Below are 21,471 nucleotides of genomic sequence, written 5' to 3' on the forward strand. Positions count from 1 at the left end.
TTGCACAGTGACACAAATGTCATCTGGCCATTTTCCCTGTAAACAGACGCCGACTCTGGAAAACGGAAGTAAAAGCGTAAAACAATAAATAACAGACGCTGCATAAAAACAAAAATAAACATGGCATTTTTATACATTACAAGGAATATATTCATCCCTTTTTTGAAAACATACAGAAATAATATACTTACTGAAAATTATTTCGAATAACTCGGTATAGCAATCGAGGGTTAATTAATTTGTACAATGCATAATACCTTAGGTCTGAATAGCACTTCAATTGTTTATTTGCTTCCTGTATAATCTAGAGTTACTACAAGATGAAATCCAACAGACTTTACGTACTCGTATAAGTATTTTTTCTCCTCCTCCTTAGATATACAACCCTGTGTATGATCTAAGTCTTCTTATAAGCAATACATTTACTGAGATGAGGTCATCGGTCCAGCGAGCCGAAGCGCTGTAATACACAATGGTAAGTAACAAATGAACTCCAGAATTTCCTCTATCACTAACAAACAACAAACCGCTACGTTCTTCCTGAAAGTTTCATATTGTTGATAGCAACGCTGGGAGTGAGCCGCGGCGGTGACAACCGCACGTGCAGAGCTGCCAACATAAAAATAAAACAGCCACCGGGAAGTTTCGCCGCTGAAGTTGGCAATGCACCTGGATCTGTGACACTAACTGAAAACTGCTCACCTCGCCATATTTTATGGAAATAGTAATATATTTTGGGGTAACAAAGTGCTTATGTAAAGTGAGATATGAGCTACTTTGCATAACTTTGCTATTTATAGTGCACTATGTAATGTATAGTGGCCGGCATAGAAAGATGAGCATTTGAAGCAGAAAGTACTACTAACTTATTTTAAAAATCTATAATATCCAGTGGCAATTGTAAAATAAGTACAATCGGCTATTGAACTTTACTTTGTCTTTCGATAAAAATATATACCTATCATACATTTAATATGAATATTTTTTATCATAATGTACGTTAGTTAAATTAAATATTTAACTAAAACTGTGCCCATCCAATTTATAGTTGGCCTAAAGTCTAAAACAATGGTCGTGGCAAGTTTGTCACATGCACAGGTGGGCCCTAGAGTATATACACTAGTGCTGCCTGAATCTAGATTAGAATAGCCGACAATCGATATAATATCTTCTTGGCGTTATTATCAGAGAACACACGTTGTTTGCTATAAGCATTTGGCAGCCCTATGTACTTATTATCGAGGCTGTTTCGGCATACATGACACTGAAAATAATTCATAGCCTCAAGTACGGGTATTGCAATTTACGGAAACAAAAAAGTTTAGGTTTTCTTCTGTCATCTACATACATTAGCTGTCAAAAGTATAATTATAGTTTCCGCTAGAAGCGCGTACTTTGAATGCGAAAAAACGTAAACTCTTATAGTTTTCGAATAACTATCAAACCTTTACGGTCACACATACAGCTTCCTCCGCAGTGCCTCGCTCGTAGGTACCAATACAGCTGATAGTAATTTTCACTTTGTACTACTGTACTCCCTTACGACCTAAGCAGAGGTGTATGCTGCACCCACTTTTGGCCATCCTATTTATACATTTACCTCACCACTATCGATACTCAAAATGTCGATAGTGACGCATCACTATCCCGGAGCACAGTACCTAGGGCAACAGTGCACAACCTACGAAACTACCCTCAGGAGCATAATGAATCGGACCGCTCCCTGTTTTATTTAATTAGACTTCCCTTAGACGATATAAATTTCGGAGCAGAAGGTTGCTCGGATAAGGTTAAATTAAATTTTGTATACGAATGTGTGGCCAGGAGGTTAATTTGATGCAGAATTTCATTATTCAATGTGCTACTGAATACTGCTGCGAGGTTAGCATTGTTCGAATGTATAAATTAATGCATGTTTCTGATATTAATATTATTAAGAACTTTCATCACTGGAAATCGTTACATTTCGTGTGTGAAATATTTTGTGGATAAAGTAATAATACGGTATAAAATGGTTAGTTTCAAATTTTCCCTATCTTTGTGGTTGTCCCGAAGAGATTACTTTTAGTAATAAGGCCGCCGATTGTGCTATTTATGTTCTGTTCTTCAAGTACTCACTATAGAGTATTTTATCTTTTATCTTTATATCACATACGTATAAAATAAATTGAATATTTTAGTAAGGTGCCATCCGTTTGTAGCCACCATTGCTGTCCTTGGCCAGTAAGCAGTAGTTATCAAATATATTTGTTAAGGGTGGATTTCCGTACAGTACTTATGCTCTTTTGGTACATTGGTATTTAGATTGACCCACATTCACCAGATAACCTATATATTTTCCGTATTATAATCTTTCAAAAGCAAAATAATGAATTGAATTTCCTTTTAAATTCAATTCAAATGCCCGCTACTCTAATATTAACCTTCGCTTTATTCAAATTCCGTTATGAAGTATGAAATATAAATTATTTCCTGTCACGGGCTAAGAAAAACTGACACATTTTTATCGTTATAACTTCGCTCCTTCATAAAGTCGGTGTCGACGTTCATCCGTGAATTTATAGCTTTTCGGGTTTTATGCCTTTTTTATTCTCACCCTGTAGTTAAGTAGCTAAGTATAATGGTCTCAAGTTACTTGCCAGCTTTTTGTTTCATCAGAGTAGACGAGTTTCAGCTGAGAAAGGGTTAATTAGGCCTTAAGTGCCATAATTTACGCTCATTATTTTGATTGTTTACTTTAAAAGTCAAGACTTACGGCGTCTCGGGCGGCTGCTTACATACAGGATGTCCTGTAAGTCAACATGATCCCGGTAGGAGGTGATAGAAATTGTCATTCATATACAACTTTTTCCCTTATGAAATTTGCGAAAAAAATAATAAAATGACGACCGAATGGCGTAGTGGTTAGTGACCCTGACTACTGAGCCGAAGGTCCCGGGTTCGATTCCCGGCTGGGGCAGATATTTGTTTAAACACAGATATTTGTTCTCGGGTCTTGGGTGTTGATATTTATATTTAGTATCTATTTATCTATGTATTTGTGTAGATATATCAGCTGTCCGACACCCATAACACAGGTTCTACCTAGCTTGGGGTCGGATGGCCGTGTGTGAGATGTCCCCACATATAAAAAAATACTATAAAAAATAAAAAACCGACACAAATTGTTATGAGAACACAACAAAATATTTGCAAATTCCGCAAACCCTACAGTAAGGTTGCTTAGAATGACGATTTGTATCACCACCTGCCGGGATTACGTTGACTTATGGGACACCCTGTATATAGGTATCATGAACACGTGTAGTCTACACGCGTTATGAGAACAAAGTGCTCATAAGAGAGAGAAAAGTTAGAAATATATTAACCCAACCAAGTGTAAAGTAAACTGCGGACAATTATGAGAAATTAACTCGTTAACCGGGAAAATAAATTAGACCAAAATAGACTGAAAAGCTTTTTAATGATATATGCTTGTTTTTGTATTGTGCTACTCACGTATGTTTTAAGTAAATATTTCTAATCCTAATTCATCTAACGTTGCTATTTAGCTAGCTATGTTTAGAGACACCGAAAATATGTAAGTAAACGCTTGAGTTTCGCATTATATTGCATTGGGTCTGAATTAAGTTTTATTACTTTTATGTTCTGGCCCCCCAATCACGAATTTGTTTTGACATCCATTTTAGGATTCAAAATCTATTGAATTTGACACTAATTACTTCGTGAATGTCACTTCGTTTTAACTTCGAGATATCCCCACTGAATCCTAATCCTAACTAAAATTATAAATGCGAAAGTGTCTGTCTGTCTGTCTGTCTGTTACTCTTTTACGCCAAAACTACTGAACGTATTTGAATGAAATTGGGTATTCATATGGTCTAGACTAGACCCTGAGAAAGAACATAGGCTACTTTTTATCCCGGAATTCCCACGGGGAAACTTTTTAAGGCGAAGCGAAGCTCGCGGGAACAACTATCAGTAATTAAATATGCAAAAAGCGCAATACCGATCCCTCCGGGATTATTGTAACAGATCACAATGTCTGTTAATACGAACATTAAGTGGGAATGAATTAGAAGACTTGTGGAGCCAGCTGATGCCGGGAATCGAAACTTAAATGAATCGAGGCTGACTTTATCGCAGCCTCACTGTCGCGGCGCGCAAGCGTGATGCAGTGGAGCTGGCATTCTATACCGACTCGAAGAATATAAAGATAATGAAACATTTATTTAACAACAAAAAATAGGGACCAAATCGTCAAAAATGCACCAGCTCCGCATGTGCTGTGTCAATAAGGCATTTAAAGGTGACCTCAGTCACGAACAAGACCCCAAGCTAGGCAGAGCCTGTAATAAGGATATCAGACAGCTGATATATCTGCACAAATACATAGATAGACATAGCCACTGTCGCTAACCACTACACCATTCGGTCGTCAGAAATAGCTTGAACATTAATAAGCCTTCTCTCTTTGCTTCGTGTTCCGTGGCTCCCGCTCCAACTGATCCCGAGAGGATCAGCGGCTTTAAGTTTAATTAAAGATGCACATCGACGGAAACCAACTCTTCTTTTTCACTCAGATACTTTTAATAGTCAATCTTACATTATTACTGCTGTATTGTTTTTTTTATTCGATTTACTACTTCTTCTTCTTGGCGTGTCCATGACATACTAGCAGAGTCGCTACATACCTAGAAAACCCAGTACATTCCCAGAATTTGCCAACAGATATTAAAGCGCTGGTAGCGGCCCGTTTAAGCTTCTTCCGTGTTATCTTCATTGTCATTTTATGTTTTCAAAAATACGAGTAGTATAATCGTCAAAACTACACACATGTGTATACCGTAAAACCGAAAACAACTTTGTTTCACAGGAATTTACCACCCTCGTTTTTGAGCGCTATACAAGTACAAAAACCGTGAATGGAATTCGCGCAACACCATTTTTGCAACACCATGTATTTACATGAATGCTTGTTACGCTGTGTACATAGCTATATGTACAATTGTACATAGGAAAGCAGCTAGCTTTGGGGGTCACTCTATATGAGGAAAAACGAAGTTTCGTAGCGCTGCTGCGCGATCCACGACTCTATCTCGTTGTATTGAACATGGCGATTGCACAAGCTATCTTCGTTCGTTTTTCGTCAGTATAGAGTAACCCCGCTAGCTCGGTGGTTCCACGAACAACTTTAGCTTGTTACGAAGCCAACTTTAACAATCGATTTTATCTTAACAAAGCTTCCTTACTGCCACCCGGATCCCATTCTAAATGCTTATTAGAAGTCAGCATTAGACGCTTTCTCGAGGATAGATGAGATATATTTGAAGTGTTATTTTGTTGTGTTTGAAGCATCCATCTTTAAAAACAGATACTAGGGTCTGTTGTGAGATAACAGCTGTGTCGTTCTACAGAACGACACACTCTCTAATACCTTCTAAGGTTCAAAGGTATTTCGCATATGAATTTAATTATGAAAATGTTTACCTTATAGAGCCTCCCACGCTAAGCTAGACCTTTTTTGCCGTAGCCACCCAGTACTCTCTATACTATAAACCTTATGGATGATAGATAACATTATAAACAATTTAATATGTAGACTCCCGCAAAGATATCTGATCTCTCAGATAGATAATGCCACCTAAGAGGGGTCAAGTTTCTTTGCGCTAAAATGTATATTTAGATAAAATATGAATAAAATATATTATTATTATGTAAAATGGCCGAATGGCGTAGTGGTTAGTGACCCTGACTACTGAGCCGATGGTCCCGGGTTCGATTCCCGGCTGGGGCAGATATTTGTTTAAACACAGATATTTGTTCTCGGGTCTTGGATGTGCCCGTAAAATGGCAATAGGCCCGCCCCCTAGTACATTGGGACTAACATAACACTCTGGCGAAAAGTGGGTGCAGCAATGCACCTCTGCCTACCCCGCAAGGGAGTACATTAGTACAAGGCGTGAGTGCGTGTTTTTTTTTTTTTTTTATTATGTAAAAAGTGGTGTGCCTCCACTTCCGTCAAACCAATATTCAGTCAAAATGAAATAAAACCACATATTAAGCCCGTGCTTACTCTAGCAGCAATCTGAAACATCAAGAGTGTATATTTGAGTGTTTAAATGTTTTCCTGAACTCATTTAACCAAAATTGTTACTACGATATTCAATAATAGTGATTAAAGTGGTATTATCCATAGTTATAGGGATAAAATGAGTACTTAGATCGTATGTTCTAGCTCTAATATAGGAGGCCTAGATGGTGCAATAGTAGCTAGGGCGACCGCAGAGTCCACGTTTGACAAATGATCGTCGCCGGTAGAATTAGTCTCTGGGGACTGCTGGGTCACTTTATCTTCACACCGCAAACCGTTGCGTTAACCGCACCGCAAACGGTTACTGGATTTTTCTTGGAGTCCTTTTGGAGATACAAATGAGCCAACCTTATCTAAGCGACGGCAGAGCAAAAGCACCGTAGTGCATGAGGACGATCGGTATAAGTCCTGAAGTAAATAAAGCTTTTTGGTATAAACATGATGGATGACAAAACAGCTATTTATCAACTCAGAAATTGAAATTTCAGAGATCATAGCAATAATTCTAACTATGATAATAATATTTCATTTGTTCTACATAATGCCTATGTCATTTTAGCTTGGTAGTGAAGAGATTGTGGAGAAGAGAAGTCGTCCCTGCTGCCACTACCAATGAAATGTCTTATGTTGTCCTAAAACTACAGTGTGTAGGAACTTTATTCTCTCAGGTGTAACTAATTAAGTTTTGGAAAAAGAGAAACTGTATTAGTTTTTCCTTCCATATCCCCTGCGAGGTAGTTTGGAAAGAGTCGTAAAATGTACAAAGTTATATTTTTTGTGGTAAAAGTCCTATTTTGGCCACTGAAGAAATGTATGTTTAAGTATCATTAATTCTACTTATGTATCTTAGCAGTCAGCCACATGATTTATTTGAATCAGTGTCTCATCCAGAGGGTGGGATAGTCTAGCCAACATCTTGAAATGGCCGCTTGAGATTATTTGATTAATGATGCCATAACCAGATGGATTCGTCCTTGATGGAGAAATTATGTTAACATACATATTTCCAGTACTGCTTACATGGTATGCTTGGCAGTTATTTACTGTAAATTCGTTGTTAAGTATTCAATTTAAAATATGTTCGATTTTATGTCAATACTTCCTTGACTTCTTCATCATCAGCCCGTAATTGGCCATTGCTGGACATAGCCTTTCACAAAGAGCGCCACAGTCACAACCTTCCTCACCCAATATCGTCACCTACCTGATCCGCCATCACTACCTGATATCTTCGGCTCAGCGGGCCGCAGGGCGTCCCACGCTGCGTTTACCTGTTCGTGGTCTCCACTCGAGAACTCTGCTACTCCTACTTCATCGGTCCTTCAGCAATTAAAGCTTAAGTTCCTCACAATTCATTAAATTAAATATTTTTTTGGGAAATTAAAATTAAAAATAATAAGTTTTAAATATTATCGCACGTTAGTACTTAACTACTCATTTAAATACGGAACAAGTAGCAAGAGCCGGTGCAATCACACTTAATACGGCGGAGCGTGAGCGTTAAATAAAATCAGCACATGCCACTCATTAGTGAAAGGCGAGTCATTATTATTTTAATATTGCAGGCATTCATATTATTAATATTATAATATTCACACGAGACGCCGCATCCGACAGTCCCGCCATTGCCCAATTAATACGAATATCAATACGTATTCACAGAGATTTCCCGTGACTGAGTAAGTTTTAATAAATGTAGAGCAAACAAGAATTGATTGAAATATGTGAATGATATTAAGATTTTTATTGTTTTATACGTAATTCGTATAGTAGTCCAGCAAGTAGACTACAGTCATGATGATAATAAGATATTATATATTATGTGCAATAGAATTATTAAGAGCATATCTCTATATTCCTCTTATTCTTAAGGTGCCATCTGCTATCGTAAGTCGGCTATCATTATAGCCCAAGTGACCATAATCATAGGCTCGTGACTCGCGATGTTGCAGCTCGGAACAGCTCTATAGTGGATATGTTTTGTATCTGACGTCTATATTTATTTAAATAACCTCTAGTGTTTGCTAATCCTACTGCTACAGGCAACCATTAGTAGTAGCAAATACATAACTCTTCATTATATTCACACAAAGAGTAACAACTATTCAGAGTCATAATCTACAAGAAAGTACCACGCTACCCCAGTTCAGTGGGTCACGCCACTCTGGCTCGTAATGTATTAATCATAAGGCTGCGGGATTATGTGTGGATGGATCGTGCTCGGGGCGCAAAGGTCAGGGGGCGACGAACACGTACCGCGTGGGTCGACACCTGAAGGGAATGTACTTATTTATTTTTAAACACTTTATTGCTCGTATAAAATAATAATTGTTCTAACACATAATAAAGTATACTTAAAACACAGTAATATTATCTCAGACTTACATTGACAATCAAACGAGCTTTTGTGCCTCAGACTTATTGCCAAAATGTTATTTCTTCCAGACAACCATTGATTCGAAATACGTTTTAAAATAAACGGTGGATTTTATGTTTAGTGCCGATTTTTTGCTGCTGTTATTTTATGTTGATGTGTAATTTATTTACATTTAATAGGTCATCATCATCATCATCTCAGCCATAGGACGTCCACTGCTGAACATAGGCCTCCCCTAATGATTTCCACCTTGTCCGATCGGAGGCGGCCCGCATCCAGTGCTTCCCCGCGGACTTGACTATATCGTCGACTGACTAGATGGACGGATCTCGCCGGGGGCCGCCCAACGCTGCGCTTGCCGGTACGTGGTCTCCACTCGAGGACTCTTCTGCTCCACCGACCATCAGACCTTCGAACAATGTGTCCGGCACACTGTCATTTCAGCTTACTGACTCGATAGGCTATGTCGGTTACTCTGGTTCTTCTACGGATCTCTTCATTTCTGATTCGATCACGTAGAGATCATTTAATAGGTACGAAAAAGAATTACTATCACAAGCCTAAGCTAAAATACTGACTGAATTTAAATCGCATTTATCAATAAGTCCCCCTGCTTATCTCATTGGGCCAGCCCAGGGGCCTCTACTCTGACTTACAAAGTTAAGATGTGCAAGAGCATTCGATCGCTACGTATAAACTAATATGACCATTATTTTAAATCAATACAGTGTGGCCAAAGTGGTATAGTTAGCTGAAAATGGTTATAATAATATGTGAAAATTTGCTCCATTGCAAAATGTCCCTTTTAACTTTCTTGAACCAGTACGAAGTCAAATCGAAGTAACACTTACGAACACAGTGTCAAATTCAATACATTTTGAACCCGAAAATCGTTGTCAAAACCAGTTCGCGATAGGGGGGCTGTAGCTCACAACACGCGCCCGCGGTAGGCCTCTTCTCGCTGATTGATCGGGATGACTCAGCAAATTGCAAGCCCACGAGTATAATTTGAGGTTAATACGAAAATTATTAAAATTTCCCGTGTAATAGACGCAGGGCGGGCGGGGGTGAGACGCAGGGCGGGGGGGAACCTTGCGTGAACTTTAATCAAAGGTTTTCTCGTCATTGCTTATTATCGCTGATAGTAGGTTAAGGTGAAAGCTTTGTTAGGTTTACTACTAGTCATGTTGTAATAATATTGATCTATGAAAATTACAAAAAAAAATATAGTCAGTAAGATTAGGCGTCATTCGCTGATTGCCCAGAACTGTGCCGGACGCATAGGGATGCTCCTTTATTAAACTAAAAGTATAATGTATATCAGGTATCAGATGATTGATATAACGACACAAATCTAGATAGATAGATACATAATTATTACAGGTAATGGATTGAATATAAGATCAAATTAGGTTATGTTTATACATTGTGCTTATCACAATATTGACGATAGTAATTCTATAGGCGAGTCACTGAAGTTTGTATGTGTTTTATTAGTTTCGACAGGGGCGGTGATCAAGATGTCATACAAATTGCCATCGAATTACGCTATCGACTTGAGTCTACATTATTCGTGATACGCACACTGAAGATGTACAATTGTACAGTCGACAAGAAGCCACGTCCTCCTTGTATCTCAGACGGCGTCCCCCCTCTATGTACACTCAGCTGAAAGCCGACAGCTGTTCACAAACAGTATTGTAATTCAGATATTGACCGACTCACTTAAGTGTAAATAGGCTTTCACACATCGTATGTGTATGTGCCCTTGTATTGTATAAAGTGATTCGTTATTGTTGGTGTAAGAGTGAGCATGTCTTTATAGCTGATAAAATACAAGACATTTGGAATTGGAGTAGGTAAATCGGAAGGGATCAAAAGACTTCCGCGTATCTCATAGCAGTGGGCGTACTGGTCACTGTAAAATGCAATCTTACAGTATTTTATAATATTATTACACGAATAATAATAAAGACGAAAAATTTGTATCTTATTAGCATATTATCCCACGCTGTACATTAATTCAGCACAAATTTAGTTGGCTCTACACAAAGATCTCAATCTCAAAATAGAAAAAACAACGAGTTTTCCACACCTACGTTACAAAGGCTTATCTCTAAACAGATATTGAAAGCGACCCGTGACAAACATCCATCAGGAGCGGAACACAAACAAATCGGGACGGCAGAATTAGTGAGTCAACACTCAGGACCGTTGCGAGTCAGAGGTGACGAGAGCCGGCACAAAACAGCGGACGCGACGAGAATTTAAATTTGGAAGTCATGGAGGTAGGAGAGAAAGGAATGATTTGATGCCTTCTGAAAAATTAAGGAAATGTGAGTATTTTTGTCATTTTAAAGTTACTACCTTAAGGTACATCAATAAATCCCGCTGTACATGTTGGTAAGTATATAGTATTTTTGACTGGAAACCTTTATTTTATTTAATGAGAAATCTTATTGGGTCATAATTGAAGGTTAGGAAGGGAGTTGCTTTCCGTAGAGTCAGATCCAAATGCATTTAACGACACAAGCCGACACTCACAAAACACACACGCCAATTTATAGGCAGTTTAATCTCGTCGCCATTATTGTGCCTCAACATTAGTCGAGCAACACTCAGTACGAACGTTGAAATGAAACAGAAAAAATAAACAAAAACTTGTTGACGTCTCGACGCGCGCTGAAGATGGATGGCTAGAATTTTTTGGCGCCGTAAATAATATATTAGCAGCAAGATAAAGGCTTCTTTCCACCTTGTTTTCGAGGTTGGTAATAAATCTAGTGCTCGCTATCGAGTTAGCTCTCGCAAATTGCTACGTTTGTAACCGTTTTTTACTCTGAAGTTGGGAGCTGGTTCGAATCCAGACCAATGTAGCAATGAGTTCTGTAGAAGTTATGTATACAATGTAAATTAACATCGTTCTTGGCGAAGGAAAATATTGTGAGGAAACCTGAACATATATTTGTAGACCTACAAACCCAAAGTGGATCAGCGTGGTGGGAAATAAACGAAAGTAATCTACATATAACAAATTTTTGATGTTATTAAACATATTGCGAAGTATTGACTACACTACTTAATTATTTAGAGTATCTAAATTATGCAACCCAACCTATAAAACCAACCAACCTATATAATGGTGCTGCATATATTCAATTTCTACCATAAAATTACTTACCAACAATATTGATTTATAATTTCCCAGACTACTAGGAACCTATTAAATATAATGGAACAATAAACCGCATTAGATTAAAAGCTCATACGGTTTTTTTTACAAAAGTTTTAAAGCTTTTTCAGGCACACAAAAGCCGAACGCGATCGTTTGCGGGCTAATAACACGTTACAGTTTTAATTATTAAGTTTTACTCACTAAGCCGAATACAGTGTTACTATACTGCGTGCTACACACAATAAACAGATTAAGTACACTCGTGAGCAACGAATGTTCACCAATAAAACACCTCAATATCTCATAACACACAGCTTCATAGATTTATAAAGATACCGTTGTAATATTCTGATGCGCTGTTTTAAATGTACTTAAATATTGCATCCGTTTAGGAGTAAATTGTGTTGGGTCTGTTACATACTTTTAGTCTGTTATGTTTAATATTTTTTCAGACTAGCTTTTCGATGCTTGACTTTATTAAAAGTCTTTAGTCTTGTCCACATCATAGCTTCGTGAAACTCACTTGCTACAGCGGGTCGCGTGAGCTCTTGGAACTACATTTCAGTTGGTTCATGCTCCGCCAACAGGCGCGATATGGGCGTAAACAAGCATTCGCCTGTGGCCAGCTTGTTGTATTATCATTATTATATTATTTATACACATTAGAGGTACAGTTATGATTCTTGAATTAAATTTTAACGACTTTAAGTACATAATAGTTTTTGAAACAATTTAGCAATTCTACGCGATCGTCTAAAAAAGTTTTAGGAGATAAGCGGTGGTATATTAACACACCGTTTACACAAATCAGATCAATTAGGTATTGGGAATTTGATAACTAACAATGTATCTCATTGCTCTTATAAATAACCAAAACACCCTGATGTAACTTATACATTAAACGTAATTTTATATCAGTATAACAAACCTGTTTCTGTTTCGAAGCGGTTGAAAAGGGAAGGTGAAATGTAAAAAGCTATATCAAATTGCTTTTCACCTATCGGAACTTAAATTCATTTTTGATTCGGAGCCACCCGTTATTATTTAAAATCAATAATAATTTAGTAAACTAACGCGACTGGCACGCGACGATTGCGTGCCACCCTGTATATGGGTGGATGTACCTGTATAGTGATGATTAATATACAGGATGGAACTTTATCTGTGATCGCGGATCAATGTTCGTCTGGCATTTCACCTTGGTTCGTCTTTTATACACAGTTAATTAACATGATTGACCTACAAGTAGCGACACAACACCTCTGCAGTAGCTCAGCCAATTAGCTCTATGTAGGATTTTATGTTCGGAATATATCAAATCAGAAATTACAGTACATGATGAATTTTGCAAGCTACATTATTTCTAGTACGAGTATACAAATAGACATGGAAGAAGCTGAGATGACAGTGAGCCGCTTAAAAATTAAAACCCATTGGATATAACTAACTAAATAGATATGGAGCTCTCGAGTACGACATGATCAACATACTTGTAGGGTGAATTACTGTTTACGTAACAGCTTTCTCTCTAAAGTCTATCAAAGAATTTAGTAAATTCTTAAATAATCTCCTTTTTATCCATCTAGGTAGGTATCTATTTCGGACAATCAAACACTATCAAAAGTAATTTTGTCCAAATATAAATCGTTCACCGGGACACGAGTGGTTAACAGTACCCAATATACTTAACATTATCAATCCGATCTCACGCTCAATCGAGGCTCACTCTCATAAAAGCGTATCAGGACAATAAATCAATTAGACATAAACAAAAGAGGCAAGACACGGAGCAATAGGAGATCCCGCAGCCGCAGTCTCGGGGGCAATAACAAACAATATCTTTTCCAATACGCCGCCTCCGTCTTGCTTATCAGGTTACGTGCACTGCACGTGAGGCACTTAGCTTTTTTAAAAATAAAGGTGTTATAACGTGTATCTGTATGTCTTTGTATCTATTTGTGTATCTGTCTGTGACGTAGCTCTCAAACGGCTAAACCGCGTTTTTTCAGCGTCATTGGCCATGTTACCAGCGTGTCATTCTATGGCTCTATAGGTAGTTATAGTAATTTTGTAATTGAACAGAGGAGGCTAGAATAGACAGGAGTATGCAGAGCTGGCCGCCAACCTCCAGTAGTGGAGAGGCACTAGAAGAAGAACAGGGGATTGCAACCTGTTCCCGCCACTGAGACCTAAAACAAAGAGCTATCTGAGATAATAAAAATATTTCTCTGAGTGTATAATTTATATCCAGCGGTATAAAATAACAATATCATTGATTGCATGACTTTCATTTCAAGCGTATCGAATATTAATTTGTAACAAACATTTAGGTAAATCGAAATTAATGGATAGAAGTATAACAGAAATAATGCTAGTGTAAAAATAAAATATTTTGGTATAATATTATGATTCGGAGAGTGTTTCAGTGAGTGAGTGAGTTCAAATCCTTAAAATATATTTCAATTAATACATTTTTTACGTATTAGACCACCGTTCGTCGATCACCGTTTTGTCTAATGATGGTTACATAACAAAAGATAAAGGGTTATGTCTCCATCCATGCCACGTCTCGTTGCACTGACTGTAGCTTCCCCAAATAAAAGATCCAGTATCCGAACTCAATATACCTCGAGTTACATATTTAGTGAGCTCAAAGACTCGTGGTTCCATACCGCATTACTCAGAACAACGTATATTGTAGATAGCTGTTATTGCGGGACCTTGTTTTGAGGGTAGCTGCGATATTGGATGGCATACCTTCGTTCTGTGTAGCTACCGTCCTAACAGATAAAAACTGTATGAAAATTCTATGTGATTTCCATGGAAAAGGTTTTGCTTTCCAATAGCCTGGTAAGAAATTATGGTGACGTAATTTTCATACGGTTTTCAGTTGTCACAACTTCTCTTTCAAAATGAGAAACTGGTTTTGTGTAAAGCTATTCCTCAAGTGTAAAGAAAAACTTGCATCGTCCATGTCACAAACACTTATCGCCGCCAAACGTCAAGATTTACGCGCGAAAGTTTCGCGCAAAACTTGAGGCTGATAAGCGACGTGTTGTTGAGAATTTGAAGTGAATTTGAATATGTAGTTGGGACATGGCGCGTCACGTGCCACCCACGGTGTATGTGGAATAAATAGGTACGATAGGTACGATAGGTGAAGAGTAATATAATATATTGAAATTATTTTTCTTTCGCAAATTAAGATCATAATCTCAGTGATGTTGTCGAGTTATTTCATTTATTCACACGTCCATTTGAATCGCAGGATTCTCTGACTTCGCTGCTAATATTGAGCAGTACATACATTGTGAACATATGTAACTATCAAGAAGGTTGCCAACGTGGTATAATAAGTCAAAAGTACAACAAATTAGAAAAAAAATTACAACTACCTCCTGTACTAGAAAGTACCGTAACCAACCAACTTTTTATGGAGACTCAAAACAAAAGCTCACGGCTGTATAGAGTGTGAAAATATAAAACTAAAACACATTTATCTATGGATGACCTAAACTATTGCTTTTATATTTTAGATATAAATAAATATCTTCCAATCATCTGCAATATTAAATAATTAATGTATTTAATTATAAACTCTAACTCAGCGTAATAGGAAGAAAGCTCTTTATTATAAACTTCACTTTGTCAATGTAATATTTCCGAGGTCAGCGCCACCCGTTCAGGTTTTTGTGCCTCTAAAAAGCGCTAGAGCTTTAAGAAAGCTGCACAAGACAGCTTTAGTAAGTTTCTTGGAATTTTGCTTTAGTACCCAAAGGCGACCGTGCACCGTCCTGAAGGAAAACTTTTGAAATAATAATTATTACCTACTGGAAGTCCAAAATTTACACGTTTCAACTGAGAGGTGAAAATTTGATATTTTTAAACACAGTTAAAGCTCAGTTAAAGTTACTGCTGTGTTACAAGCTGTGCCTGTAACCCATTTGAACAGAATCATATTTTGCCATTACCTTAAAATTGTGTATCGTGGATGTCCCCACCCGAAGTACATTTCATCGATTATGTTTCTTAATAAAAACTATATCTCCGTCAATATAAATTAATTAAATAATATTTTTGTAATAGTCTCCATAAGGTGACAACCACGATACACCTCAACACAAGCAATACTTATTAAGAGAGAGACAGGAGAAATTCACAGTTATATTATGCAAAGCTCAGGCTGAAAAGAGACGTAGCTTAATCAAATATTAAAATGTAATACTTGGTACATGCACACACACACAAGTCGGCCTCACACGTAATGCTCAGCAAAATTGCACGTAGGATTACATGTGAGGAAGATTTGATTTATGTTATCCAGAAAAGGAGATAAGGACTTAAGGGTTTTTGTTTGTTTCTTTTTGTGTGTTGGGTTCGTTTTAGGGTGGATTCGTCCAAACCTCTCGTTACACGAGAATAACTATACCGGAATAAAATTTATACGCGAGTAAATATCTGGGATAAGTACATTTGCATTCTACCAAGTTATACCATGATTAATTGAATGAACGAGGAACGAAACTATACTGCAACTAAAATAAAAATAACTGCGTTTTCAAAGCATGCAATAGAAATGACATGCCAACTTAGTTTGAATGGATTATAATAGTAGGAAATTGTTTATGTTTTAATATTTTATTCGCTGTTGTTATTCTGAGAATTTGCCTTTTAACGTACTTTTGTTTATGATTTGACAGATGTGTTTATATGTCATTATGACGGTTTTCTAATCAGCTGATGTGCTGCCGCCATTACAAAATTACTCTCGGATAAGCTCGTTACACGGTAAATTTTGGCGGTATAACATTTTATTCTTGGGATAAGCTACTTATCTTGGTTTCAGGTTTGGTAGAATGCAAAATCTGCTTACTCGCGAGTAACTGGTAGTTTACTCTCGAGTAAAAAGTTACTCGACGTTGGTCGAATCCGCCCTTAGTCGTCGAGCGAAAAAGAAAGGTAGGTGGTATCAGCTGATTCGTATGTATTTTTTTAAGTCTTGGGAGCAATATTCTTAATGGTCACTGAGATATTTTAAATCTCCACGTTCCTGAAATAAATTGTCTTGACAGACAGACAGGCGGACAACAAAGTGATCCAATGAAGGTCCGTCTTTAACTCTTTAGGTACGGAACCCTAAAAGCTGAAGTCCCCATCGATAACCAACCTGTCAGTAAGTTTAATCACCGTCAGTGCGAAAACAACATCAATTAAAGGCCCATCTCCATTACTTAAGCTTTAAACCATCGGGTGCCACATAACTGGTGATATACGATGCACACCCGTCTGATGCCGACGAAACAGTCCATTACTCCTACAATCGGACAAACAACACCAATTTAAGTTTTTTATAGTGCTGAATAATAATCCGTATAGCTTTAGTATCGATTTTTGCATCGTCTGATTACATGTAAAATATTTGGTCTTACAGAAACTAAGTATAAAAATTCGTTAAAATTTTGAATTTCATGATTTGATAATACCTTTAGACTTGCCTTTAAAATTTATAGTTATTTTCGAAAAAAGATTCCAAATTTAAAATACAAACAAATTATGTCAACTGACTTCAGTTTAACCATGGTGACAAACCCTACACAAGCAGCTGTAATGTACTATAAATATGAATAACGTTTAGCACTTGTATACATCTATTACATACGCCGTTTATCATGTGAACCTGTGATCGGCATTCAGTTTTACATAATACGAGATATCATAATTTTTCCTTCCTTAACCTTTTGATGAAAAACAAGATGGGGCCTTTCCTTCGAGGCCATATTACATTATTTTTTATATACTTACCATCGCCAAAAGTAATGCCGGAATGTCGCTCTCAGCAATGCCTAATAAAACACGAGACCAATATCCGATACTTACTGTCTCTCTCCAGATCACAGGGGGAATTCTGGTAGATACAAGCAACATCCAGCTTAAAGGTATAAAAGTATCATAAACTTTATACTAATAGTGATGGATTTGATATAATTATAAGCAAAGCTAATTAAATTATTCATAAACAAATTGAAATCTTTTGATTACTCTACTCACTATATCATCATCAATAGCCTTCTAACGCCCACTGTTGGGTATAGACCGCCACATTTGTACGCTAATTCTTCCTACAACACCCGTCATTTCAGTAGTGCGTTAAAAAGCAGACTTGACGCTTAGAAATGCAATAAAAGTAGAACAAGGTCAATAGAAAAATGACTCTGGTTTTATGTTAAATTTACGAAACTCTTGTTCTGTAACATATTGATTCAGCTCAAACTTCGATTAGACTTTATCGAAATCTGGATACGAGTTTGTTATTTTATGGTCAACAATATTTTATGCTAGATTCAATAAGTTTATGATTTCTAGAAACGTCTCTACTTAGGTATATTAAATATTTTTACTTACGGATATTGGATTTCTCTCCAGGCATGTTAATTCGAAGTTGTGTTTAATATGTTAAAATATTAATATTTATATTGTATATTGATTGGATCGGATATTATTTGGGTATTGCAAAAGTCATATATATTAAACCGAAAGAGTTGCTAAAATTCACACTAAGTTGCAAAACGCATAATGTTTTTTTACCCGTATGTCTCAGTTTGAAGGGAAAAAAACTGATTTGTAAAACTGTTAAATGTATTACAATATGCTTATTGCAATACTTCGTATACTGAGATCACATTTTTTATTCCCAGGGACTGAGAACAAATAAGAACAATACAAAGTTTTGTGTGGATTTATTGCGCCTAACCGGATTCGTTGGCCCTCGAAATGATAAAACGGATAGGGAAGGGTTCTGAACTTACATGGAAATGTTACCCTCTTCGTTACAACACTAGAGTTGGTCTAGATTTTGACCCGTGCCGTATTGATAGGATTAAAGCAGCGTGTCGGATAAGTTGTCAGACTATGACTGCTCAGAGTGCGCCGGACGTATGTAATGCGTTTTTTTTATACTAATAAAATAAATAAATAACATTGTGTACAATCGTCAAAGTAAATAAGTCAGTAGTCCCACCAAAGTTTTGCTACTTTTACAACAAATACCTATAAAGAAGTGCCTCGTGAGTAGCACAACAGCGCTGATATATCGTAGGTTCGTCGAACAGGAGCGACCCCGTATCCTCCGAAACAAAGGTTAATAGTTTAGCAGAAGTTGAAAAATTTCAAGGGATGGCGTAGTTTTCTGTTCCCTGGCAGAGACAAACTGCCGCCCGCGGGTCCGCCATCCGTCTTGCATACGGTTACTTTTATCAGTGACTGACTTACGTAACTTCTGTATAGTGTGTGTTGAGTTCTAAATTTTATCTTTTTAAGTACACGATCGAGCTGTGTGTAAAATGTTGGCTTTAGACTTGTTGCTGTTGCGTTGTCGAATTCTAGAATTACCACAATAAGTGAAACCTTGCTATAATTTTTATATAATTATTTGCCCGACGACGGTAATAGCTTATTGCAACTAATTTCTATCTGATATTTCATATCTCTAGCTCTCTCTCCTGTAACAGGGCGCGTATCATGGAACACAAGTGTTGGTAATAATTCTCGGGGCAGCCTGTACGTGCTGATTTTACTGAATAAATCAGGAGGCGTGTTCTGGCGATTGTGAAATTTAACAAACGCTGAACTTGTGAGGGCGCACGTGAGGTGAGAACTAATAAGGGCGAGGCCCCATTGGCGCGCTGTGTTGTCGCTGCGTTGTCGACGCTGTATTTTTTATGCCCCTTCCTTTGGAACGACATGATGTAACGCAATCTATATAAAGCACCACGTCCTAATCTCGATTCAATTAAAATTTAGTTTTTAATTACTATAGTGTGTAGCACTGACCAAATATGAGCGCTGCAGTCTTGCAGCTGTAGCTTTATGCTACCGCAGCCCTATCACTACCATAGCATAAAATGTACTGAAAAATGTTGATAATCCTCTTTCATTTGTTTTAAAGTGCTTAACACATTTTTACTAGTGTACGTTGTGTATTGTAAAAGTGTATAAATGTTCAATCTGTCTATCTATCTAACGCACCGATGGGGCCTCACCCTAAAGCGGCTCGTTGCTGGTCGACCGGCCCGCTCCCACTGTGCCGACTCCGCAGGCCCCGCGGTCTGCTGTTTGCATAGCTGTGAGAGGTGTGGTGAACTTGCGATTTCCCTCAGTTTTTGCTATGATGAAGGGTTTATACACAGACGAGTAAACAAGTATCAGTGACAAAAGCACCAAATTACTCTTAAACGGAAATTTACGGAGAAGGCTAGCTTAGTGAAGTATAGCATTTAATAGCACATTAGACTATTTACCATCTAAGTTATTGTGTCCAAGGTTTAATTAATGGTTCATTTGAATCTAAGTGGAATGTCAACATTTTGTAATTAGAACATTTTTATAGCTCGTGAGTTTAGTTTACGTTGGATGAAAAAAACATTCAAAGACAAAGTCCAAAACTTTGCTCCGTTCGGAAAGGCTCATACTCATATAAACCAAATTATGTAAACATAATTAAGTAAGTATTATGATATAATTGGCAAACATAATTTTCCCTGACATAACCTGGCTTAAATTTCAATACTTCAAACCCTTTCCGTCCTTTTGCATGACAAAGGGCGTATAATCTATAATGGCCGATAGAAAGCTAAGTCCTCTGAGGGTACCTTTTGAAAGTCGACCACAAAATCTTGTTTGATGGTTGCCTTTTATTATACGTATTCAGGATAATACCAGAAAAGACATTGCAAAAAACAAAGTTGATAGTTTTTTTTTATTTGAAATTTTACAAGGTAGTAAAGTATGCGTCCAAAAAATTTATAAAAATAAAGATTACACATTTTTTAAAATAATAATTCAATTAGTAAATACATACCTCTTACCTAATCATGGCTCTTATGTACTGTGTTGATTTAGACAAGTTAGTTTTTTGGTATTACGGCGGACATAAAAATAAAAGTATTGTTAATTTTTCATATTAACTGAGTGGAGAATGGATCTTCTGTAGTATTGTATCTGTAGAGTTATTATATGATTGTGTAGCGCGGCCGGCCCGCGAGATAAATGGTAACTGTTATTTGTGTTAGAAGGATCCGCTACGGATATTGAATACGTAAGTTTTTCAATTCGCTTCGAACTAGAAATAACGTTCCAACCTACTACGAGTAATAAGATGTACAGAGTGAGTATTTTATAAGGGAACTATCCATCGATCGGGTAGATTAGAATGTCATTTACTCATACATAAAAGTGTCAAAAATTAATAATATTGCGTACCGAATCAAGTCCATAAATAAAATTTAAATGTATTTTTCGTAACGATTAAACTGCTACGAATGCTACGCCGTAGTAGCTACGCCGTAGCACTACTCGTAGCACAATGCTACGCGCTACGATATATAAATAATATAATATATTTATGTAAAACTCATGCAAGCAAGAAGTCATTCACCTCGAGTGATATCGCGAGATCACAACACTTGAAGCATAATGAAGTTTCAGAAATAAATCAAAGTCGGGAAAGTTCCCGCATATATTAAAGATAAGTTTGTGGAAATCTCAACAGTCGGCAGCCGCAGACGTTTCATACATCACGCCTCAGACAGGGCCGATCGACTATTCATAATAAATCAGGATTGAATGGAGATCGTAGCCTTTTTTGTGTTTATAAAAAACATCTTGTTGGGGTTACATTTGTATTGCACAGTAAAGGTGAGTGAGTAGCACAGGCAAAGTCACTGAAGGATTCAAGTTCAATTTTCTCATTCAGGTAAAGCTATCGACTATAACAAACTACTAATACAGTCGGTAATGTTTATGCATGCAGCATGCATTACACATGCA

Source organism: Plutella xylostella, chromosome 9 (genome assembly GCF_932276165.1).
Source record: "Plutella xylostella chromosome 9, ilPluXylo3.1, whole genome shotgun sequence".
Classification (NCBI taxonomy): Eukaryota; Metazoa; Arthropoda; class Insecta; order Lepidoptera; family Plutellidae; genus Plutella; species Plutella xylostella.